Raw genomic sequence first — 26,601 nt, forward strand, 5'->3', positions numbered from 1 at the left:
TCTTGGGAGATCTGTTTTGAAGAGTAGAGTAGAGCAGGGCAGAGTAGAAAGTAGAATAGAAAATAGGAATGGAACAGCACAGAACGGAATGGAATGGAATAGAATAATATTGTAGTGAAGAATAGAATAGAATAGTATTGGAATGAATAGAATAGAATAGAATAGAATATTACTGGAATGAAGAATAGAATAGAATGGAACAGAACAGAACAGAACAGACAGAGTTGGAAGGGACTTTGGAGGTCTTCTAGTCCAACCCCAGCTCAGGCAGGAAACTCTACCCCATTTCAAGCAAATTGTTGCATCCTCTGTCTTAATTTCCACAAATTTAGCTTGAAGAAAATCTGTAAGCACTATTCACAGAGCTGCTCTCTCTCTCTCTCTGTTTTGTCTTTCTGCATTTAGTACTTTAATATTATATGTTTGTATTTGCACCCAAATGCCCAGGTAGACTCAGTACCTATTCTGCAAAGAGAAAAGGGAACTAACTACATTTAAAAAGGGGGAATTCTTCAGTGTGGTTCTTTGATTTTATGTTCTTGGGAGATCTATTTTGAAGAGCAGAGCAGGGCAGAGTAGAAAGTAGAATAGAAAATAGGAATGGAATAGAAGAGAAAATATTGGAATGAATAGAATAGAATGATGGGAAGAGAAGGGAAGGAAAGAGAAGAGGAGAGGAGAAGACAGTAGAGAGTAGATAGAGGATAGAATGGCACAGAACAGACAGAGTTGGAAGGGACCTTGGAGGTCTTCTAGTCTAGTCCACTGCTCGGACAGGAAACCCTATTTTAGTGATAGCAAACCTTTTTTTCCTTGGGTGCTAAAAGAGTGTGTGTGCGCACTATCACGCATGTGTGACTGCCCACACCTATAATTCAATGCCTGGGGAGAGCAAAACCAGCTTCCCCACTCCCTGGGGGCCCAGAGGCTTGAAACGGCCTGTTTCCCAACTTCTGGTGGGCCCAGTAGGCTCGTGTTTTGCCCTCCCCAGACTCCAAAGTCTTCCCTGAAGCCAGGGGAGGGTAAAAACGCCCTCCCCCATCCCCCTGAAGGCTCTCTGGAAGCCAAAAACCCTCCCAGAGTCTCTGTGGAGCCAAAAATCAGCTGGCTAGCACACACATGCATGTTGGAGCTGAGCTAGGGCAACGGCTTGTGTGACAGCAGATATGGCTCCGAGTACCAGCCGTGGCACCTGTGCCATAGATTTACCATCACTGCGCTATCCCATTTCAAGCTAATCATTGCATCCTCTCTTTTAATTTCCACAAATTTAGCTTGAAGAAAATCTGTTAGCACCATTCACAGAGCTGCTCTCTCTCTCTCTCTCTTTGTGTGTGTGTGTGTTTGTGTAAGTTGGCTTATAAGTAAATATTCACGGAGGATTCTTTAAAAGCCTCCAGATCAGCCAAGCAAAGCCTGGATTTTTTTGTTGTTGTTGGTGTGTTCATGAGCTCACAGGCCATCCATCATTCCTCCAATTCTGGCCAATGAGGGAGGGGCAGCCGGTGGCTTTAGACTGGTGTGTGTGTATGTGTGTGTGCTATCTCTTAGTTGTGGAATGCACTCATTCAGCCTGTGTGACAATAGCCAAGGGAGCTTTGCATTCTCCTCTCTGGTTTTGGGAAAGCCAGAGTGATTGGCCCTTTTCTCTGGAAAGTTGACCTTGATTCCCTCCCTCCCTCCTCAGATCCGAGGATGGCTCTCCATTTATGGTCAGCCTTTGTGCCTGCAAGCTACATATTTTGCCCCGCGGCCAGCAAATCCCGTCACCTGCTCTAGAAAATCCCTTTCTAGAGTCTCAACATCCTTTTTGCATCGTGGTGACCAAAACTGAATGCAGAATTCCAAGTGTGGCCTTTTGTTCTGAAGGGGTGTTGCTAGTCAATTCCTATTGACTTCCGGTTCTGCTGGGGAGAGGCAGATATGGCGGGAGACATGGGGTAGGCTGCTCTCGGGGAATGAGAGCTCGCTGCTTGAAAGCGATCCCTTTTCCGGCCCCATGAGCTCAGTTTGGGGTAGTGGTGATGAGCGAAATCCAGACCCTGGATTCAGGCTGTTGCTATTCGATGCCATGTCAGTCGTAAATAAAGCTCTCCTCATCGAGGATCTACTTCTGAAGGAGGAAGCTGACCTGACCTGAAGCTGTCGGGCTCTCTGGTAGAATCCTCCCAAAAATTCACAGGTACACATTTCAGACACACACACGTTTGAAAATTCAAAACAATGTTCTTTATAATGAAAATTCACTTAAACCAAGCCCTCTTTTGGGATAGCAAAGAGCCCTCGTCTCCAACCAAACTGGTAATTTGTACAAGTCCCTTATCAGTTCTGAGATACTTAGCTTGCAGCTGTGAGGTAATTCACAGTCCTCCTTCTTTCACAAAGTAAAACACACTTTGCTCTGGTTTAGTTTCAAAGCGGGGAAAAATCAGCACACAAAGGTCAAAGTCAGTAAAGCAGTCACGAAACATAACGATCAGGTAATCCTCCACAATGGCCAAACCCACAGGCTGCTCTTTATAGCAGCCTCACTAATGACCACAGCCCCACCCAACCACAGGTGGCCTCATTTTCTTTGATAATAATCTCTCAGTTGTTGTTGCCTATGCATCGCTCTCCGCATGCGTGGCTGTATCATTAACTCTTGTTCTGAATCCAAGGAGGAGCTAGAGAATTGATCTCCTTCTGAGCTGTCTGCCACGCTCTCCTCCTCCCTGTCACTCATGTCTTCTTGGTCAGAGGAGCCTTCATCAGCAGATTCCACCGGGGGCAAAACAGGCCTTCAGCATGTGGATGTCTCCCCCACATCCAAAGTCCTTGGGGCAGGAGCTGGGCCAGAGCTAACCACGACACAGAGTATAAGACGCACCCAAATTATCAGCCTCTTTTAGGGAGGAAAAGGGTGTGTCTTATACTCTGAAAAATACGGTAAATTCAGTTCAATTCAATCTTATTTTTTGCTTCTGCACATGTGCAGAAGCTAGGGTTTTTTGCACTGTGTGTGCACACAACACATATGCGCCCGTGCATTGTGTCAGGAAGCGAAGAGGCAGTGAAGAAAATAAGAACCCACCCATGGTGCCTTGTTCCCGAAACTGGGACTTTGGGGATCATTTTGAGGACTACCTATCAAGCTATTCTCCAAAGCAGGACAAGAAGCTATGGATGAACACTAATCAAGGAGAGAAGGAAATTTCCTGACAGTGAGAACAATTAACCAGTGGAACAGCTTGCCACCAGAGGTTGTGAATGCTTCAACACTGGAAGTTTTTAAGGAGTGGTTGGACAACCCTTTGTCTAAAATGATATCGGGTTTCCAGCCTGAGCAGGGGGGTGGACTAGAAGACCTTCAAGGTCCCTTCCAGCTCTGTTTTTCTATTCTATTCTAGTTCCCATTGTCGCCAAAGCACGTTGGCTGGAGGTCGGCTGCTTTCGCACTGGCCTCTGCTGGGGATTTATTCCTGATCTTCCAGCCATTAAAAGCTCATTCCTCGTGTTTATTCTTCTGGTTAAAAATATCTACCAGGAAATTACAGAATCATTTGGTTGAGAGACCCTCCACAAACTCTCTGAGAAAGAGCAAGCAACTTGGCAAGAAGGACCAGCCCAATTATTAGAGACCCCTCCTCCCCGCCTCCCTGCAGGTCAACCACCCAACATAAACAAGGATTAGGATCAGGATCGGGCCTTCAATTTGGCTTCTTCAGAAGCAGACCACATTGGCTCTGTCTCACGCCCCAGCATGACACGGCCTCTCTAACTACATCTGGATAGCAATAGCAATAGGATTTAGACGTGTATACCACTTCATAGTGCCTCTACAGCCCTCTCTAAGCAGTTACAGAATCAGCCTCTTGCCCCCAACAACCCCCAACATGGGGCTACCTTTGAAGAGTGTTCGGAAAATTCAGATCATGAAGAATACAGCTGCGAGAGCAATCATGGGCTTTTCCAAATATGCCCATGTTACTCCAAGACTCCGCAGTCTGCATTGGTTGCCGATCAGTTTCCGGTCACAATTCAAAGTGTTGGTCATCACCTATAAAGCCCTTCATGGCACCGGACCAGGATACCTGCGAGACCGCCTTCTGCCGCACGAATCCCAGCGACCAGTTAGGTCCCACAGAGTTGGTCTTCTCTGGGTCCCGTCGACTAAACAATGTCGTCTGGCGGGACCCAGGGGAAGAGCCTTCTCTGTGGCAGCTCCAACCCGCTGGAATTAACTCCCCCCAGAGATTAGGACTGCCCCCACTATCCTTGCCTTTCGTAAACTCCTTAAAACCCACCTCTGTCGTTAGACTTGGGAAAACTGAGACATCTCCCCTTGCCTGTGTAGTTTTGTGCATGATATGACTGTGTGTATGTATTTTATATATTGGGGTTTTCTTTTTAGACTTTTTAATGTAAAAACTGTTTCTTTAGATTTTAAATTATTAGATTTGTTACCATGTGTTGTTTTTATCACTGTTGTGAGCCGCCCCGAGTCTACGGAGAGGGGCGGCATACAAATCTAATAAATAATAATAACAACAACAACAACAACAACAGCCTGGGTCCTCATTTGACCAACCTTGGAGGGATGTGTCTGGATATATTGAGATAGGACTTGTCTAGATACCAGAATTTATAGTGTAGCAATTCAGGAACCAGTTCAGATAAATAACAAAGACACTTTAGTAGAAAATTCACAATTCAGAAAGATCTGGACAGATTAACACGATGGGCCCCCAATAACAACATGATGTTCAACGTCGACAAGAGCAAAGTCCTTCACCTTGGTAAAAAAAAAACCTAGACATACATACAGCCTGGGAGAAACCCCACTTAGCAGTAGTGACTGCAAAAGAGATCTCGGAGTCTTGGTGGATAATCAACTAAACATGAGCCAGCAATGTGCAGCAGCGGCCAAAAAAGCCAACACAATCCTAAGCTGCATCAATAGGGGAATACACTCCAAGAACAGGGAAATATTAATACCACTCTACTACGCCCTGGTCAGACCACATCTGGAGTACTGCATCCAGTCCTGGCCACCATCTCAAAAGAGACATTGAAACTCTGGAGAAGGTGCAGAAAAGAGCAACCAAAATGATTAGGGGACTTGAAACCAAGACTTATGATGAGAGATTGCGGGAACTGGGCATGGATAGCCTAGAGAAAAGGAGGGCCAGAGGGGACATGATATAGCAATATACAGGTATTTGAGGGATTGCCACAGTGAGGAGGGGGGCACTCTATTCTCCAGGGCACCAAAGGGCCGGATGAGGAACAATGGCTGGAAGCTGACCAAGGAGAGATTCAACCTGGAAATAAGGAAGAACTTCCTGACGGTCAGAGCGATCAACCAGTGGAACGGCTTGACGGTGGAGGTTGTGAACTCCCCAGCTCTGGACGCTTTCAAGAGAAGATTGGACTTCCATTTGGCTGGTGTGTTGTAGGGTTTCCTGCTCAGGCAAGGGGTTGGACTTGATGACCTGCATGGTCCCTTCCAACTCTAACAAACAAACAAACAAACAAACAATAAATACAAACAAACAAACAAATAAATACAGGTTTCTCCATATCAACACCACAGCTCTAACTCAATATTTAACTCCCGCTCAAATTGCTTCAGCCACCCAACTAACAACCATCCAAAAACACTGCACCCATTGTAAAGGTGCTTTACATTTTATAATGCTCTGGCCCAATCAGGTTGCAATTTACTCCCTATGACTCAGCATTCATTACTGGTTAACATGCTTAAAATCTTCTTTTACCTTATATGGCAACATTATTTATTTATTTATTTATTTATTTATTTATTTATTCGATTTTTTTAAACTCCGCCCTTCTCCTTATACTCAGGGCGGCTTACAACATGTTAGTAATAGCACTTGTTTTTTTAACAGAGCCAGCATATTGCCCCTACAATCCGGGTCCTCCTTTTACCCACCTCAGAAGGATGGAAGGCTGAGTCAACCTGGAGCCAGTGATGAGACTTGAACCGCTGACCTGCAGATCTAGCTGTCAGCTTTAGTGTCCTGTAGTACTGGAATACCATGGAATATCACCTAGGATTGAGCTAATCCTTGATGGAACGTTGAGTCAGCCTCGAGCTTGCCGAACCCAAACACCATTGGGTTCGCCCATCACTACTCTTGTTACTTGTATCGGACCAGAATATCTCCGGGACTGCCTTCTGCCGCACGAATCCCAGTGAACAGTTAGGTACCACAGAGTTGGCCTTCTCCGGGTCCTGTCGACTAAACAGTGTCGTCTGGCGGGACCCAGGGGAAGAGCCTTCTCTTTGGTGGCCCTGACCCTCTGGAACCAGCTGCCCCCGGAGATTAGGATCGCCCCCACCCTCCTTGCCTTTCGTAAACTCCTTAAAACCCACCTCTGCTGCCAGGCATAGGGGAATTGAGATATCTCCCCCAGGCCTATATAATTTATGTATGGTATGTTTGTGTGTATGTCTTGTTTGAAATAAGGGTTTTTTAGATATTTTTAAATATTAGATTTGTTATTGTACATTGTTTTTATTATTGCTGTGAGCCACCCCAAGTCTACGGAGAGGGGCGGCATACAAATCTAATAAATAATAATAATAATAATAATAATAATAATAATAAAGAAAGTATGGATCCTTGACATCGCAATCCCAGGAGACAGCAGAATTGAGGAGAAGCAGCTAGAGAAATTAGTGAAATATGAAGATCTAAAAATCGAGCTGCAACGACTCTGGCATAAGCCAGTGAAAGTGGTCCCAGTGGTACTTGGCAGGCTGGGCGCAGGGCCAAAGGATCTCAGCGGACATTTGAAAACCATCGGAATTGACAAAATCTCCACCTGTCAATTGCAAAAGGCCACTTTACTGGGATCGGCAAACATAATTCGCCGCTACATCACACAGTCCTGGGTGCTTGGGAAGCGCCCGATTGGTGATGAAATACGAAATCCAGCATAGTGATCTCGTTTGCTGTGTTGTATTGAAATAATAATAATAATAATAATAATAATAATAATAATAATAATAAGTAGTAATAATAATAATAATAATAAGTAATAATCCAGCATAGTGATCTCATTGGCTGTGTTGTGTTGACATAATACTAATAATACTAATAATACTAATACTAATAATACTAATACTAATCCTAATCCTCCTCCTCCCTGTGGCATTGTGACCAGGTGGGAATGGCTTGACGATCAACTGGCTGAGGTGGTGGCTTAAAGGTCATGTGACTGGCTTAAAGGTGGCCAAGTTGGGGTCACTCACGTCAAGGGTTTGGGTTAGGGTTAGGTTATGGTGCCTGGCCTCTCCTCGCCCCAAAGAGATACAAATTCCCTATCAGTAATTTACTATTACTGAACCTCCAAAATATACTCTTTAATTCTATGTATATAGGCCATATGTGTACATACATATTACACACAGACACACAAAAATATGCATTATCTACTATATAAAGTATATGTACACACACACACGCACGCACAGCTCTTCTAAAATTATACACATTCAATCTCATTTACTGCAATAGGAAAAACATACCCAGAGCCCAGAAGGGAAAAAAAAAAGAATTAAAAAAATCAAAACTATTTACCGTTTATGCAAACTTGACCGAACCCGTAGGAGCAACATCAGTGGCCCCCTCCTTTCCTTGCACCTGTCTCACCCTCCCCCAAAATCCAGAATAAAACCCAAAATAAAACACCCACTGGTCCCCAGCTATTTTTTGATCCGAACAAAATCTCCTTTCCAGATGTGCAAAGCCGTCTCTCACCCCCTTACACCTTCCTCGCGTTATGTCCCCAAAATAAACACAGAAACAGTTATACGAGCCCCTCTTGGTTTCCCCTGACTGGCGTGCAGTGTTGCCTCCAAAACAGCCGGTAAAACCAACCGTTCCTGACATAATTCTGCTTTCTGTCTCCCAGCACAAATAAACATTGAGCCCCAGAAGGAAAGGAGAAGTTTCCTGAGGTTTTTGTGTTTACGTATGTGTGTGTCTGGGCCAACAATAGGTTCCACTTATCATAGAAACATAGAAGATTGATGGCAGAAAAAGACCTCATGGTCCATCTAGTCTGCCCTTATACTATTTCCTGTATTTTATCTTAGGATGGATCTATGTTTATCCCAAATTCAGTGACTGTGGATTTCCACCATGTCTGCTGGAAGTTTGTTCCAAGCATCTACTATGCGATGACTATCAGCAGGCCTCAGTCACTGTCACTAAGCAGAGATATTGGGAAACTGCTATGATGTCTCCCCTGATTCTTCTTTTCATTAAACTAGCCAGGCCCAGTTCCTGCAAATGTTCTTTGTATGTTTTAGCCTCTAGTCCCCTAATCCTCTTTGTTATTATTATTATTTATTATTTATTAGATTTGTATGCCGACCCTCTCCGCAGACTCGGGGCGGCTCACAACAGTGGCAAAAACAATATATATTCACAAATCTAATAATTAAAATCTAAGATAACAATTATACATTTAAAAATCTAAAAGCAAGGAACCCCAATATAAAAAAACCATACATACAGTCATATCATGCACTAGAACTATATAGGCAGGGGGAGATGTCTCAGTTCCCCCACGCTTGATGACAGAGGTGGGTTGGAGTTTACAAAAGGCAAGGAGGGTGGGGGCAATTCTAATCTCCAGGGGGAGTTGGTTCCAGAGGGCCGGGGCCGCCACAGAGAAGGCTCTTCCCCTGGGCCCCGCCAAACGACGTTTTGTTGACGGGACCCGGAAAAGGACCGGTCGCTGGGATTCGTGCGGCAGAAGGCGGTTTCGTAGATACCCTGGTCCGGTGCCATGAAGGGCTTTATAGGTCATAACCAACACTTTGAATTGTGACCGGAAACTGATCGGCAACCGATGCAGACTGCGGAGTGTTGGTGTTACATGGGCATTTTTGGGAAGGCCATGATTGCTCTCGCAGCTGCATTCTGCACGATCTGAAGTTTCCGAACACTTTTCAAAGATAGCGCCATGTAGAGAGCATTACAGTAGTCAAGCCTCGAGGTGATGAGGGCATGAGTGAGGGTGAGCAGTGACTCCCGGTCCAGATACGGGCCGCAACTGGTGCACCAGGCGAATCTGGGCAAACGCCCCCCTCGCCACAGCTGAAAGATGGTTCTCTAGTGTGAGCTGTTGCTCTTCTCTGCACTTTTTCTATACCCTCAACATCCTTTTTGCATCGTGGGGACCAAAACTGAATGCACTGTGGCCTTATAAAGTGTGTTAGATTGGTATTAACCCTTCACATGATCTTGATTCTCTCCTTCTGTTAATGCAGCCTAGAACTGTGTGGGCTTTCTTGCAGCTGCTGCACACAGCTGGCTCATATTTAAAGTTCTTTTCCGTCACTTTTAGTCTTTCAGGGTAGTCTACCTCTTTTGTCCACCTGTGCTAAGCAGAAACTTCCACTTGAAGCTGCTCAGAGCCCCCTTTCATTGTTGGGTGCAGAGAGTCAAATTGACAGCGTTGAAGAACGAGAGGTCCTCGTGGGGGGGGGGGGGGGGGGAGGGTGGGAAAAATTGGTTACGAGCCCCACGCTCCCCTGGCACGCTCAACGTCTCCATGTAAGGCCAGTTCCTGTCATATGGAGGCAATTAAAGAGCCGGAGTGATCCAATCCAGAAATAGCTTCGGCATCACCAGTTCTGCTTGTGACAAGTGTGGGTCACGTCCTACGGCGGGTTCCCAAACAGGAACGCTTTGGGGGGAAAATATAGGTCGGCTTGGAGGGACTGGTCACTTTAAAGAGGGCTTGAGCTGCAAAGCCCCCCCCCCCCCCCCCGAGGGTTTCAGACACCTTTGAGGTATTCCCAGCCAGCCCCAAAATTTCCAGGAAGCGCTTTTAAGTGGTGTAAGGATTAAAAGGCTTAATTTCTTCCTGTTGGCTCTAATCCCGTTGGCTTCCTCCCGTTGCAGAGGGGAGACAGAGCCATTTGGAGTAGGAAAAAGCTTGCTGTGTGAACAATTGGGAGGGAGGGAGAGGGAGGGAGGGGAGAGAGAGAGAGAGAGGGAGGGAGGGAGGGAAAGAGAAGGGGAACATGGAGGGAGAGGGAGAGGGGGAAGGGAGAAGGAGGGAGGGAGTGAAAGAGAAGGCAAAGGAGGGAGGGGAAATGGAGAAAGAGAGAGGGAGGGGGAGAGAGAGAGAAGGAAAGGAGAGAGGGACAGAGTGGGAGGGAGGGAGGAGGGCCAAGGGAGAGAGAGGAGAAAGGGAGGGAGGGAGGGAGAGACAGTGAGAGAGGGAGGGAGAAGGAAAGAAAGGAGAGAGGGACAGGGTGGGAAGGATGGAGGGGGACCAAGAGAGAGAGAGGAGAAAGGGAGGGAGGGAGAGACAGTGAGAGAGGGAGGAAGGGAGGGAGAGAGAAAGAAAGAAAGAAAGAAAGAAAGAAAGAAAGAAAGAAAGGAGAGAGGGACAGAGTGGGAGGGAGGGGGACCAAGAGAGAGAGAGGAGAAAGGGAGGGAGAGAGTAAGAAAGGAGAGAGGGTGGGAGAGAGTGGGAGGGAGAGGCACTGTTAATGAGTGTGCAGAGTGATCTCTGATTGGTCAAAGATACACGTACACAGAAGAAATGTGGAGGTCCAGCAGATATCCATCTGATAGCCCAGAGATATAAGTAACCCAGTTGTAACCCTTTGTTTTTATATGTTGTTAGCTGCCCCAAATCTTCGGAGACCCCATCCAGCCCCCGGGCCTTGAGTTTGAGATTCCTATTGCAGATGATCTTCTAGGTTTGTTTTGTTTTGCTTTGCTTTACTTTGCTTTATTATTTTATTTATTTTATTTTATTTTATTTTTTATTTTTTATTTTTTATTTTTTATTTTTTATTTTTTATTTTTTATTTTATTTTTTATTTTATATTTTTTATTTTTTATTTTTTATTTTTATTTTTATTTTATTTTATTTTATTTTATTTTATTTTATTTTATTTTATTTTATTTTATTTTATTTTATTTTATTTTATTTTATTTTATTTTATTTTATTTTATTTTATTTTATTTTATTTTATTTTATTTTATTTTATTTTATTTTATTTTATTTTATTTTATTTTATTTTATTTTATTTTATTTTATTTTATTTTATTTTATTTTATTTTATTTTATTTTATTTTATTTTATTTTATTTTATTTTATTTTATTTTATTTTATTTTATTTTATTTTATTTTATTTTATTTTATTTTATTTTATTTTATTTTATTTTATTTTATTTTATTTTATTTTATTTTATTTTATTTTATTTTATTTTATTTTAGGGAGGGGAAGATGTGGGGCAGGAGGGTCCCCACTGCCACATGTTGTTGCCCCCCCTCCCCCTCCCCATTCTGCCCAAGCTCAGATGATGGGAGACTTGGTGGGCCGCCCCCCCCCCCGGACATGTGTGAACAATTAGCCTGAAATGACGCCAGAGGAAAAACAGCTGGAATAATTTTATGGCTGCAAGTTCAGGTTCTAAGGGGCGAGTGAGACTTCGGCTGCAGGTTCTACGATGCTGTCTCTTCCTGAACCCTTTGGGAGTTGGGTGGTGCAGGAATTTCATTGAATGAATGAATGAATGAATGAATGAATGAATGAATGAATGAATGGGGAGGGAGGGGTGAGAGGAAGGGAGGGAGGGAGGAAAGAGAGCTAATCAAAAGGTGGAAGAAAAGAAAGTAGGAGAGAGAATAGGGGGAGGAAGGAAGGAATGAAGGAAGGAAGGAGTTGGGAGGGTGTGAGGAAAAAAGGAAGGAAGGAGAGATGGGAGGGTGGAAGGAAGGGAAGGAAGGAAGGAAAGAAGAAGGAAGGAAGGGGAAGGAGGTTGGTAGGAGAGACGATCTGAGAGTGGAAGGAAGGAAGAATGGAAGGTGAGGAAGGAAGGAAAGAAAGAAGGAAGGAAAGAGTTGGGAGGGAGAGAGGGGAAAGGGAGGAAAAAAGCAAGGAGGGAGAGATGGGAGGGTGGGAGGAAGGAAAGGAAGGAAGGAAAGAGATAGGGAAGGGAAGGGAAGAAAAGTAAGGAAAGGAAGAGATGAAGGAAAGAAGGAGAAAAAGAAAGGAAGTAAATAGATGAGGATGGTAAGGAAAGAGGAAAGGAAATAGATGAAGGAGGGAAGGGTAGGGGAAAAAGAAAGGAAAGATAGGGAGGAAGTAGCTGAAGAAGGGAAGAGGAAAGAAAGGGAAGGAAGGAAGCAGAGATGGAATGGAGGGAAGGAAGGAAGGAAGAAAAGAAGGGAAAAGGAAAAAAGGAAAGAAAAGAGGAAAGAAAAGAAGAGGAAGGAAAGAAGAATGAAGGGAAGGGAAGAGAAAAGAAAAGAGGGAAAGGAAAGCAGAGGGGAGCCCCCAGATGGGGGTTGAGTAGGTCCCCCAGGGCCGGTCCCACGAAGATCGGCTTCCACCGCCAGGCTGCCTCCAGACACGCTGTTGGCCTGGCAGATGGAAAGGGGCAGGTGGTCTCCTGGCCTCGCTCCTTTTTTTGGGGGGGGGGACGTCTTTCTCTCCAGTCTCCCCAGGAGGCCCCCCCCATCTGAGCAGAGTCCACTACAGCATTGGGGGGGGGGGGCGCTTCAGTGTTAGACAGAGCAACAATGGAAGAAAAGGAGGAAGGGGCCCACCATAAGAGAGGGCTGCAAAAGGAGCAGAGGGTCCTCGCCTTACGACCGTGATCAACCCCTAAAATTCGTGTTGCTAAGCGAAACATTTCTTCAGTAAATTTAGGGCCTGTTTTACGACATAGAAACATAGAAGATTGATGGCAGAAAAAGACCTCCTGGTCCATCTAGTCTGCCCTTATACTATTTCCTGCATTTTATCTCAGGATGGATCTATGTTTATCCCAGGCATGTTTCAATTCAGTTACTGTGGGTTTACCGACCATGTCTGCTGGAAGTTTGTTCCAAGCATCTACTACTCTTTCCATCAAATAATATTTTCTCGTGTTGCTTTTGATCTTTCCCCCAACTAACCTCAGATTGTGTCCCCTTGTTCTCGTGTTCACTTTCCTATTAAAAACACTTCCCTCCTGAACCTTATTTAACCCTTTAATATATTTAAATGTTTCGACCATGTCCCCCCTTTTCCTTCTGTCCCTCAGACTATACTGTACAACCTTTCCTCGTGGGACCTCCACCTCAGGCTTGACTTCCACTAACCTTTCCTACCAGTTTGCATCGTATTGGAAGTGCGTTACACAGGGGAAATGACCCTCTGAGGATGTGCAGAGGGTTCTGTGCAGTGATGGCCTACTACCGGAACGGTAAGCTGCTACGTTCAGGAGAGAAGTGTTTCTCCACTTGTCATTTGCAGTTTGGCAGATCTGTGTTAGCAAAAACTTCAGAAGAGAAGGATTTAGGGGTAGTGATTTCTGACAATCTCAAAATGGGTGAACAGTGCAGTCAGGCGGTAGGGAAAGCAAATAGGATGCTTGGCTGCATAGCTAGAGGTATAACAAGCAGGAAGAGGGAGATGGTGATCCCGCTATATAGAGCGCTGGTGAGACCCCATTTGGAATACTGTGTTCAGTTCTGGAGACCTCACCTACAAAAAGATATTGACAAAATTGAAGGGGTCCAAAGACGGGCTACAAGAATGGTGGAAGGTCTTAAGCACAAAACGTATCAGGAAAGACTTCATGAACTCAATCTGTAGAGTCTGGAGGACAGAAGGAAAAGGGGGGACATGATCGAAACATTTAAATATGTCAAAGGGTTAAATAAGGTTCAGGAGGGAAGTGTTTTTAATAGGAAAGTGAACCCAAGAACAAGGGGACACAATCTGAAGTTAGTTGGGGGAAAGATCAAAGGCAACATGAGAAAATATTGTTTTACTGAAAGAGTAGTAGATCCTTGGAACAAACTTCCAGCAGATGTGGTAGATAAATCCACAGTAACTGAATGGAAACATGCCTGGGATAAACATAGATCCATCCTAAGATAAAATACAGAAAATAGTATAAGGGCAGACTAGATGGACCATGAAGTCTTTTTCTGCCGTCAGTCTTCTTTCTATATTTCTATGTTTCTATGTCATTCTCCTCTGAAGTCTGTGTCGGTCTTGGGTTGCAGAGCCAAAACCAAAGCGGTATGTCAATCAATCAATCAACCAATCAATCAATCAATCAATCAATCAATCAAATAAACCTCCCGGCTGAGTCTTGGGCTTCCCTGTTTCCCACGTCTTCATTTGGGGGGGGGGGTCTCTTGACGAGTCCTCCCTTGAACCTCAGGTGTTTGCAAGGGGTATCCTAGCCAGCATCGTCCACTCTCCTCTGTGACCCCTTTTAGCAGAGAAGTGGGGTGAGATCTCTGCTCGTAAATCAGCCAAAGAAGGAAAAAAAGATTTTGTGGGGGGAAGAAGAGGGCAGCGATGCCTGGCCCATCCTTTACGGCCTGTGATGCAGCTGCCCCGGGCTTTTAAAAAGCTCTCGGCAACCCCGTCTATTCTCTGCTCTCCCACAAAAGGCGTAAAGCTGAAAGCAATTTAGGCTGGGGTCCAGGAGCCGAGTGGAAATGGGGGGGGGATGAGGATGAGATTGTGACTTCCAAATATTAGGAGTATTTTACTTTCCCCTGCCATGTTAAGGAGTATGCAGAGTGACCTCTGAGTTATCAAGGAGACACATACACCAGTGTTTCCCAACCATGGCAACTTGAAGATATTTTTTATTTATTTATTCATTTGTCCCATACACAAATACATAGGAAGAAAAATAGACATGTGATAATATAAAAGAGGGTGAAAGTGAACTTAGAGGAGAGGATATATGAAAGGAAGAGATTATTATTATTATTATTATTTATTGGATTTGTATGCCGCCCCTCTCCGCAGACTTGGGGCGGCTAACAACAGCAGTAAAACAGTACAACAAAATCCAATACTAAAAAAAACCAGTTAAAAACCCATTATATAAAAACCAATCATACATACCATACATAAAATTGTAAAGGCCTAGGGGGAAAGTGTATCTTAGTTCCCCCATGCCTGGCGGCAGAGGTGGGTTTTAAGCAGCTTACGAAAGGCAAGGAGGGTGGGGGCAATTCTAATCTCTGGGGGGAGTTGGTTCCAGAGGATATATAAGATAGGTGAAAGAGAGGAAAGACAATTGGACAGGGGACGAAAGGCACTCCAGTGCACTTATGTACGCCCCTTACTGGCCTCTTAGGAACCTGGAGAGGTCAATCGTGGAGAGTCTAAGGGAGAAGTGTTGTGGGTTAGGGGTTGACACAATTGAGTCCGGTAATGAGTTCCACGCTTCGATAACTCGATTGTTGAAATCATATTTTTTACAGTCAAGTTTGGCGCAGTTCGTATTAAGTTTGAATCTGTTGCATGCTCTTGTGTTGTTGCGGTTGAAGCTGAAGTAGTCATTGACTGGTAGGACGTTGCAGCATATGATCTTGTGGGCAATACTCAAATCGTGTTTTAGGCACCGTAGTTCTAGGCTTTCTAGGCCCAGGATTGTTAGTCTATTTTCGTAGGATATTCTGTTTCGAGTGGAGGAGGGAAGGGCTCTTCTGGTGAAATATCTTTGGACATTTTCAAGGGTGTTGATGTCTGAGATGTGGTATGGGTTCCAGACAGATGAGCAGTAGTCTAGGATGGGTCTGGCAAAAGTTTTGTAGGCTCTTGTGAGTAGTGTGAGATTGCCTGAGCAGAAGCTGCGTAGGATCAGGTTAACAACTCTAGAAGCTTTTTTGGCGATATTGTTGCAGTGGGCTTTAGCACTTAGGTCATTCGATATTAGTATTCCAAGGTCTTTTACAGAATGCGGGTTAGCAGTGAGGAATTCTGGGAGTTGAAGTCCAGATACCTTCAAGTTGCCAAGGTTGGGAAACACTGACATACACAAAGGAAATGTGGAATTCTAGCAGATATCCCGCAGGTAGTCAGGAGATATGAGTAATGGTTCAGTCATACAAGGGTTGCCCAGAAAGTAATGCACCACATTTTTTTTCCTTCAACAATTCTTTATTGAACACAATGAAACTTACACACAAGAAAGAAGGATGTTTATCTACACTCTCTCTTTTTCCACGTAATCTCCGTCCCGTTCTATGGCCTTCCTCCAGCGAGACACAAGGGCATGTATGTATGCCCTGTCAGTACCACTCCTTGTTCTGGTCACAAAGCCATTTATATGCACTGTGCAAATCACCTCTTCATCATCCTCAAAATGTCTTCTGCGACTAACTGTACTTCTGTCGACTAGAGGACAACCATTTAAATAGGAGGCAGCCGTGTGCAGCAGCTGCCAAAAAAGCCAACACAGTTCTAGGCTGCATCAACAGAGGGAGAGAATCAAGATCACGTGAAGGGTTAATACCACTTTATAAGGCCTATAAAGCCACACTTGGAATACAGCATTCAGTTTTGGTCACCACAATGTGAAAAAGATGTGGAGACTCTAGAAAGAGTGCAGAGAAGAGCAACAAAGATGATTAGGGGATGATTGGAGTCTAAAACATATGAAGAACGGTTGCAGAAACTGGGCCTGGCTAGTTTAATAAAAAGAAGAACCAGGGGAGACATTATAGCAGCCTTCCAGTATCTCAGGGTTGCCACGAAAGAAGAGGGAGTCAACCTATTCTCCAAAGCACCTGAGGGTAGATCAAGAAGCAATGGGTGGAAACTAAACAAGGAGAGAAGCAACTTAGAACTAAGGAGGAATTTCCTGACAGTCAGAACGGTTGATCAATGGAACTGCTTGCCTCCAGAAGTTGTGAATGCCCCAACACTGGAAATTTTAAAGCAGATGTTGGATAACCATCTGTCTGAAGTAGTGTAGGGTTTCCTGCCTGAGCAGGGGGTTGGGCTAGAGGACCTCCAAGGTCCCTCCCAACTCCTGTTGTTGTTGTTGTTGTTGTTGTTGTTGTTGTTATTATTGTTATTATTATTATTGTTGTTGTTATTATTATTATTATTATTATGTTGTGAGCCGCCCCGAGTCTTCGGAGAGGGGCGGCATACAAATCTAATAAATTATTATTATTATTATTATTATTATTATTATTATTATTATTATTATTATACATGTACTGTATATGTGTATGTATATACACACAAACATATTAGGTTAGGGTTATGTTAGGGATGTGTTTGTGTATGTGTGTATATGTCTGTTTGTGTGCACTGGGATAAGGAGCCACTAGCAGGGTAACGGTCAGGAAAACCAGGCCTTGAGTCCAGACCAAGAAGCTTATCTCCTTATCTCCTTCATCTTTTCCTCCTTTCAAATTTGTTCACCTAAACTTTTATAGCTTTTCTTCTATTCTTTTCTTTTGTTATATTACTACATATCTATTCTCTTCAATGTGTATTATGTATTGGACTAAATAAAATAAATAAATAATTAAATAAATAAATAAATAAATAAATAAATAAATAAATAAATAAATAAATCTAAGAAAGTGTTTCCAGGCGAACTCCTCCCCTAGCTGACCCTAAGATAAAGCACAGTCAGTTTTGGTCCTTTGCTCTAATTCTTCCAATAAAAGCAGAGGGTTTTTTGGCAGGGGCTTCTCAGTCTTGTCTCCCGCGCGGGGCTGACAGGCATTTTGGGTGCAACCCAGTCTCCCCCATCCCCCCCCCAAGACTGTGCACACAAGATTTTCTGCAGCCTTGTATTCTCTGTGAAATGCCAAGAAGGCAGGATCCGTTCTTTCCACAAAGGAAAACTGATGAGAGCACTAGAGAGAGGGAAAGAGAGAGGGAGAGAAAGGGAGGGAAAGAGAGAGAGAGAGAGAAAGAGAGAGTGAAAGAAGGGAGGGAGACACACAGAGAAAAACAGAGACATAGAAAGAGAGACATAAAGAGGCAGAGAGAAAGAGACATAGATATAGAAATTGAAAAAGAGGAGAGAGCGAAAGAAAGAAGAAATAGGGGGGCATGAGAGAAGGAGAGAGAGAGAGAGGGAAAGAAAGAAAGAGGGGAAGAGACAGAGACAGGGAGAGAAACAGAGAAAGAGAGAGAAAGAGAGAAAGATAGAGAGAGAGAAAGAGAGAGGGAAAGAGAGAGATATACAGAGAGAAAGAGAGAGAGGGAAAGAGAGAAAAAGAGAGAGAGGGAAAGAGAGACATACAGAGGGAAAGAGAGAGGGAAAGAGAGAGGGAAAGAGAGAGATACAGAAAGAATGAGAGAGAGGGAAAGAGAGAGAAAGAGAGAGGGAAAGAGAGAGAGATACAGAGAGAAAGAGAGAGAGGAAAAAAACAGAGAAGGAGAGAAAGATACAGAGAAAGATACAGAGAGAAACAGAGAAAGAGGGAAAGAGAAATATACAGAGAGAAAGAGAGAGGGGGAAGAGAGAAAAAACAGAAAGAGAAAGATACAGAGAGAAAGAGATACAGAGGGAAAGAGGGAAAGAGAGAGAGAGAGAGAGAGAAAGGGGGGAAGGAGAGACAGAAAGAAAGAAAGAAAGAAAGAAAGACAGACAGAGAGAGAGACGGAGAGAAAGAGACAGGGAAAGAGAGAGAGAGAGAGAGAGAGAATGCTTTTCACCCTGCCAAGAGTTCAATTAATTGGGGATTATGTTCTATTTAACAAGACAGGGTAAATATTTAAAGTAGATTTGTGAGCTCTTGAGGTCGCAAGATCTAAGCAAAAGCCCCCTTGGGGATCCGTTTATGGCAGGCTCCAGATGGGAAGGATCACAGCTCTTCGCGGGAACCGATTCCCGGCCAAGAAGCGTCCGGTCCCTCCGGTGTGAAGCGCCAACCACACAAGACAGGGAACCAGAAGAGCCTCCAAGAAGCGGATCCAAGGCCCAGCTTTCATCCTGATAATTCAATTCCGCCTCCAAAGGAAGCGTCCGTTGGCAAGCAGGTGGCTTGGCCGGAGGGAGAATTGGAGGCCGAACACCCCCAGGAGGAGGGTCACTCTGGCAAGAGAAGGATGGAAGGGAGGAGGAGGAGGAGGAGGGAGAAGGTGAAAGAGAAGAATGAGAAATAGGAAAAGGAGAAGGAAAAGGAAAAGAAGGAGGAGGAAAATGAGGTGGAAAAGGATTGGAGGGGGAAGAAAGGAGGAGGAGGAGGAAGAGGAGGATGAGAAAGGATCGGAGGGGAGAAGGAAAAGGAGAAGAATGGGGGAAGAAAGGAGAGGAAGGAGAATGAGGGCAAGGATGAGAAGTAGCAAAAGGAAAGAAGGTGGTAGAGAAGGATGGAAGGGAGGAGGAGGAGGAGGAGAAGAAGAAGAAGGAGAAAGTCGAGGGGATGTCCACCCATCTTAAAGTTGCTAACTCCAGAAAATCAGGGCACCAACCTACACAATGGACCTGGTGCCAAGGGTCTCCGGGCCTGCCAATCTCCCTGGTGGCAGAAGACCAGAGACCCCCCAGTCCTTCTTTCAAGGTCTCCATCCCCTTCCATTTATGATCCAGCCCCTCCCTCCCTCCCTCCCCTCCTTCCTCCCCTCCCCTCTCTCCTTCTCTTCTTCCTTCCCTCCCTCCTTCCCTCCTTCCCTCCCTCCTTCCTTTCTTCCTCCCTTCTTCCCTCCTCCCTCCCCCTCCGCCTCCCACCTCCCCTCCCCCCTCCTCCCCTCCCCCTCCCTCTCTCCCTTCCTTCCCTCCTTCCCTCCTTCCTTCTCTTCTTCCCTCCCTCCTCCTTCCTCCCTTTTCCTTTCCCTCCCTCCTTCCTCCCTCTTCCATCCCTCCTTCCCTCCCTCCCTCCTTCCTTTTTTCCTCCCTCCTTCCCTTCTTCCTTCCCTGCCTCCTTCCTTCCCTTCTTCCTCCTCTCCTTCCTTTTTTCCCTCTCTCCTTCCTTTCTTCCCTCCTTCCCTCCCTCCTTCCTTTCTTCCCTCCTTCCCCTCCCTCCTTCCCTCCTTCCTTTCTTCCCCTCCCTCCTTCCTTCCCTTCCCTCCTTCCTTCCTTCCTCCCCTGCTTTTTTCCCCTCCCTCCCTCCTTCTTTCCTTCCCTCCCTCCTTCTTTCCCTCTCTCCTGGGACCAACTTAATCAAGCTCAGATCAATAACCGAAGGGAAAGGCCAAATGTTTTCCAGTGGCTGTTGCTACGGTATATAACCACATGTTGGACATATGCTCCCAAGTCACCACAACGCTCCTCCGCCAAAGGCTGCCACGCCCTTCCTTTCAGCCAAAGCCTGAATCTTTTGAAAAGGAACCTGGAGATCATTTAGTCTCACACACACCCCTTCCCCAACACATTGTGTCTCCCTAGGAAAGAAGCGGAAGGAACTCCATCAGAGAGAAGACTTGGGGCAAAAGAAAACCCAGCAAAACAGCAGCCTGGGTCTTTGGAAACCAGAGGCAAAGAACGGGGGATTCTGTGGGGATTTTACAGGGAAAAGGGCCGGTTGAATGAAGAGATTTGAACTTGAAACCCTCGGCAAGGCTAACTTTAGACACCTTTGAAAGGCTTCGAGCTATTAAGGAAAACCACTTCCGGAATGGGCTTCAGATTCGGGCTGGCTGAGATTTGGGGAGACCTGGGTGGCCACCGAGGGTCTTCTGTCTTTCATCTCTACCCCTGCCGTGAGCTTCTCTCCTCAAAAGAATGAAACCACAGGGGTCAATGCAGTGGTCTAGCTCTCTGTCTGTCTGTCTCTGTACTTGTCTGTCTGCCTTCGTCTATCTTACCCCATCCCCCTCCCATCCATCCATCCATCCATCCATCCATCCATCCATCCATCTATCATCTATCTGCCTGTCTGTCTATCACCTATCTATCATGTCTCTCTCTCCAATCATCTAACTTCTCCCTCTTTTCCTCTTTTTCTCTTTCTCTCTCTCTCTCCACCCACCCATCTACCCACCCACCCATCCCATCATCTATCATTCGTCCCCTTTATTTGTCTTTCTGTCTGTCTGTCTGTCCTATCTGTCTAATCTATCTATCTATCTATCTATCTATCTATCTATCTATCTATCTATCTATCTATCTATCTATCTATCTATCATGTCTGCCCTCTCTCTCTCCAATCATCTACTCTCCCTCTCTTTCTCTCTCTCTTTTTCTTTCTCTCTCCGCCCATGTGTATGTGTGTGTTGTGTATGTGTGTGTGATTTGCACTGATTTCTCTAGAAGAAAGGAAATTTCACCCAACACCAATTTGCTCCATTCAAGAAATGTAAGGGTGGTAAGGGATTTGGAGAAACTTTAAAGAAGGAGGGATAGGCAGGAGGGCATACCTGAATTTGTAAGAGGATAATGGTATTTGTTTGTTTGTTTGTTTGTTTGTTTGTTTGTTTGTTTGTTTGTTTGTTCGTTCGTTCGTTCGTTCATTCATTCATTCATTCATTCATTCGACTTCTATGCTGCCCCACTCCCAAAGGAAATACAATAAATAGATACAAAACAGTAAAAGAAGTCGAACATTATCTAAGGCTAAAACATTAACAAACTAAATGTTGTGGTTGGCTCTGGCCAGCTCCTGCCCCAGGGAATGTGGAGATGGATGCAGGGAAAACATCAACATGTCCTAGGACTGTTTTGTTGCCGGCAGAGTCAGGGAGTGCAGTTTCCCTCGGACGAAGAAGAAGGTGGGGGGAGACTTGTAAGAGGGGGGCTTGGCACACAGCCCAGAAAGCCAATCTCCATTATCTTCGGTCAATTCGGATGACAAAGTGTTAGACCCACGCAGGCGCAGACTTATGCATCGAAGAGACCAATTGAGGACATAATTTACAGGAGGTAAGAGAGGCCACCTGTGTTTGGGTGGGGCTCCAGTAATTAGAGCTGCTGCTATAAATAGCAGCGTGCTAGTTTGGCCGTTTGTGGAAGATTATCTGATTGCAGTGCTTCAGGATCATGCCTTGCTGTTTCTGAACTTTGTTTGTGGATTTTTCACGCCTTTGACACCCAAAGCAGAGTAAAGTGTGTGTGTGGTTTCACTTCGTGGGAAGAAGGAGGGCTGTGATGTTTCTTCACAGCTACTAGCTAAGTGCTTAAGGACTGATTAAGGGACTTGTACAGCCTACAAGGTTGTTTTGGGACGAGTGCTCTTTGCAATACAAAAAGGGTGCTTGGTTTCTTTTGAATTTTGTGATATAGGACATTGTTTTGAATTTTCAAACATGTGTGTGTCTGAAATTTGTACCGGTGAATTTTCGGGAGGCTTCTACCAGAGAGCCCGGCAGAACACTAAAACCCCTTTAAAAAAAAGTTATTATAAGAAATGATGGTCACACCTCATATGCATACACACCTTTCATACAATTTAATAAGGTTTAAAAGGAAATCAATGTTGAATTCAATTAGAAGAAAATTAGATATCTAGATGACAAAATCAGAGGTCAAGGTTGGGAGAGATGGATAAATAATAAGAATAATAATTTATACTGCATTGTTTATTGTTGTTGTGAGCTGCCCCAAGTCTTTGGAGAGGGGCGGCATACAAATCTAATTAATAATAATAATTTATTTATTTATTTATTTTATTGGATTTGTATGCCGCCCCTCTCCGTAGACTCGGGGGTGGCTAACAACGGTAGTAAAACAGCATATGACAATCCAATATTAAAACAGTTAAAAACCCTTATTGTAAAACCAAACATACATATATACTTTCGCAAAGCCTTCGACTCAGTGGTCCACGACAAACTACTCCTAAAACTCAAATCCAATGGCATCTCAGGACTACTCCACAACTGGATTACTGCATTCCTGTCAAACAGGCAACAAATTGTCAAAATTGGTAGCGCCATCTCCACCCCTGTCCCTGTCATAAGTGGCATTCCCCAGGGAAGCGTACTAGGTCCTACTCTCTTCAATTCTCTACATCAATGACCTCTGTGACCATATCAAAAGCAACTGTGTTCTTTTTACCGATGATGTGAAACTTTTCAACACCACTGACAACACACTCACTCTCCAAAAAGACCTGGACTTTGTTTCAGACTGGTCTAACACCTGGCAACTTCAAATATCAACCAACAAATGCTCTACCCTCCACATCGGCAAAAAGAATCCAAACCGCACATACGAACTGAATAAACAATCTCTCACTGCCAACCCACACTCAGTAAAAGACCTTGGAATACTAATATCGAATGACCTAAGTGGTAAAGCCCACTGCAACAATATCGCCAAAAAAGCTTCTAGAGTTGTTAACCTGATCCTACGCAGCTTCTGCTCAGGCAATCTCACACTACTCACAAGAGCCTACAAAACTTTTGCCAGACCCATTCTAGGACTACTGCTCATCTGTCTGGAACACATACCACATCTCAGACATCAACACCCTTGAAAATGTCCAAAGATATTTCACCAGAAGAGCCCTTCACTCCTCCACTCGAAACAGAATATCCTACGAAAATAGACTAACAATCCTGGGCCTAGAAAGCCTAAAACTACGGCGCCTAAAACATGATTTGAGTATTGCCCACAAGATCATATGCTGCAACGTCGCTACCGGTCAATGACTACTTCAGCTTCAACCGCAACAACACAAGAGCACGCAACAGATTCAAACTTAATACGAACCGCTCCAAACTTGACTGCAAAAAATATGATTTCAACAATCGAGTTATCGAAGCGTGGAAACTCATTGCCGGACTCAATTGTGTCAACCCCCTAACCCTCAACATTTCTCCCTTAGACTCTCCACGATTGACCTCTCCAGGTTCCTAAGAGGCCAGGAAGGGGCGTAAATAAGTGCACTGGGTGTGCCTTTCGTCCCCGTCCAATTGTCTTTCCTTTCTCTCACTTATCATATATATTCTCTTCCTTTCATATATCCTCTCCTCTAAGTTCACTTTTACCCTTATGTATATTACTACATGTCTATTTTTCTTCCTATGTATTTGTGTGTATTGGACAAAGGAATGAATGAATTAATGAATGAATAAATAAATAAAATAAATAAATACAGACATACCATGCATAAAATTGTAAAGGCCTAGGGGGGAAAGAGTATAATAATAATAGTAGTAGTAGTAGTAGTAGTTGTAGTAGTTGTACTAGTTGTTGTTGTTGTTGTTGTTGTTGATGATGTTGTTGTTATTATCTCTTGTACATCTACTTGCAATTCACTTTGCCCCCATCTAGTTAATCCCTGGATTATTTTTTTATTTTTTTATTTTTTTTATTTTATTTTATTTTATTTTATTTATTTTATTTTATTTTTTATTTATTTATTTATTTATTTGTTTGTTTATTTTGTCCAATACACAATACATATTGAAGAGGATAGGACATGAAGTATTATATATAAAGAAAAGATATAAAAGTAGAGAAGATATATGAAAGGAAGAAAAGATATATGAGGATATGAGATAAGGAGAGACAATTGGACGAATTACTCGCCTGTGCCTTCATACTATCGCTTTTTTCTCTTAAAATTTTCTCTAGTTCTGTCTCGTTTCCTTAGTAGTGCTTCTTTATTTTCTCTTTCATTCAAGTATGTGCATAAGGGGGTCCCCCAAACTAGGCAACTTTAAAGACTTGGCTGGCTGGAGAATTCTGGGAGTTGAAGTCCACAAGTCTTAAAGTTGTCAAGTTTTGGAGACCTCTGATGTGCATATTGCATTTATTTGCAACCATCTCTGCTGGCCCAAGCACCATTCTAGGAAGGGGTAGATTAATTATTATTATTTTTTTGCAATCGCTTCCAGGACTCGCCTTCTTTCCTGGGAAAAGATAAACAAGCATGAGGTTCCGCCTCCTATATACAAGGAACACGTTTTGTGAAAGAGCCGAAGGCTGGGATTGGGGTTGCCCCGGAGGGTGTGGATAGGCAGGAGGGTTCATGTGCACCCTTGCCACCAACACCCCTGCCTGAGTCAGTCTGTTCGTGCAGACTTTTATGGCTGCTGCGTGAACACTCGCCCACTCGGCGGGGAAGCTTCGAACACAGGGCCTCCTGAATCACCCACGAAACTGGACTTTCAACTTTGCACACGCCAGGTGTGTGCCAAGGGCTCCGGCTTTGGTGGTGCTGGAGCTGAGCTGGGTGTGTGTGAAACATCCCAGAATATGATTAAGGAGTTTTTAGCCCTGCCTTGTAGCAATAGCATCATTTAAAGACCTACATACGGCTTCAGAGCTGCCTCTAAGAGTTGGAGAGGGTCAGCCAACTGGCCCCCAACAATCTGGATTCTCATTTTTACGACCTCGGAAGGATGAAAGGCCGAGTTAACCTTGAGCCTGTCAGGATCAGAATTGGAATAGAGCTGCAAGAGACCTGAGAGGTCTTCTAGTCTAGTGTTTTTCAACCCAGTGGGCCGTGGCACACTAGTGTGCCGCGAGACATGGTCAGGTGTGCCGCGAAGCTCAGAGAGAGAGAGAAAAAGGAAGAGAGAGAGAGAAAGCAAGAGAGTAAGAAAGCAAAAGAGAGAGAGAAAGAAAGCAAGAGAGAGAAAGGGAGCGAGGCGAGGGAGAGAAAGAGAACAAGAGAAAGAGAGAGAAAGAAAGAAAAAAAGAGAAAGCAAGAGAGAGAGAGAGAGAAAGAGAGGGAGGGAAGGAAGGGAGAGAGAGAGAAAGACATAGAGGGACCGTAGGGAGGGAGAGAGAAAGAGCAAAAAAGAGAGGAAGGAAGGAAGAGAAAGAAAGAAAGAAAGAGGGATGGAGAGAGAGAGAGAAAGAAAGAGGAAGGAAGGGGAGAGAAAGAGGGGAGGGGAGAAAGAAATAGAGGTGAAGGGGAGGAAGAGAGAGAGATAATTTTTTTTGTCTCAAACTCCCCCCCCCCCCGCTTAATGTGTCCCAGGGGTTTCGTAAATGTAAAAAAATGTGCTGCGGCTCAAAAAAGGTTGAAAATCACGGTTCTAGTCCAACCACTGTGCTCCTATATCATTTCAGACAGGTGGATGTCCAGTATTTTCTTAAAGACCTTCCCCAATGAAGCACTTACAACCTCTGGTGGCAAGCTGTTCCACTGGTGGATTGTTCTCACTGTTAGGAGAAGTGTCTCCTTAATTCCAGGTTACTTTTTTCCTTGATTAGTTTAAAAATAATAACAACAGAGTTGGAAGGGACCTTGGAGGTCTTCTAGTCCAACCCTCTGCTTAGGCAGGAAACCCTACAACACTTCACACAAACGGTTATCCAACATCTGCTTTAAAACTTCCAGTGTTAGAGCATTCACAACTGCTGGAGGCAACTTCTGTTCCACTGATCAACCGTTCTGACTGTTAGGAAATTTCTCCTTAGTTCTCAGTTGCTTCTTTCCTTGTTTAGTTTCCACCCTTGTTCTCTTCTCTGCACTTTTTCCAAAATCTCAATTTTTTTTTTAAAAAAAAAGTGACTAAAAGTGGATGCAATATTCCATATCCAGCTGTTTGTGGAATTCTGGCAGTTGAAGTCCACAAGTCTTCAAGTTGCCAGGTTTTGGGGGATTCCTGCCTTATGTGAAAAGGGAAGTGAGAAAAAAACATAGAAACATAGAAGACTGACAGCAGAAAAAGACCTCCTGGTCCATCTAGTCTGCCCTTTATACTATTTCCTGTATTTTATCTTACAATGGATCTATGTTTATCCCAGGCATGTTTAAATTCAGTTACTGTGGATTTACCAACCACGTCTGCTGGATGTTTGTTCCAAGGATCTACTACTCTTTCAGTAAAATAATATTATTCTCCACGTTGCTTTTGATCTTGCCCCCACCTAACTTCAGATTGTGTCCCCTTGTTCACTTTCCTATTAAAAACACTTCCATCCTGAACCTTATTTAATCCTTTAA

This window comes from Erythrolamprus reginae, chromosome 1, assembly GCF_031021105.1.
Source record: "Erythrolamprus reginae isolate rEryReg1 chromosome 1, rEryReg1.hap1, whole genome shotgun sequence".
Classification (NCBI taxonomy): Eukaryota; Metazoa; Chordata; class Lepidosauria; order Squamata; family Dipsadidae; genus Erythrolamprus; species Erythrolamprus reginae.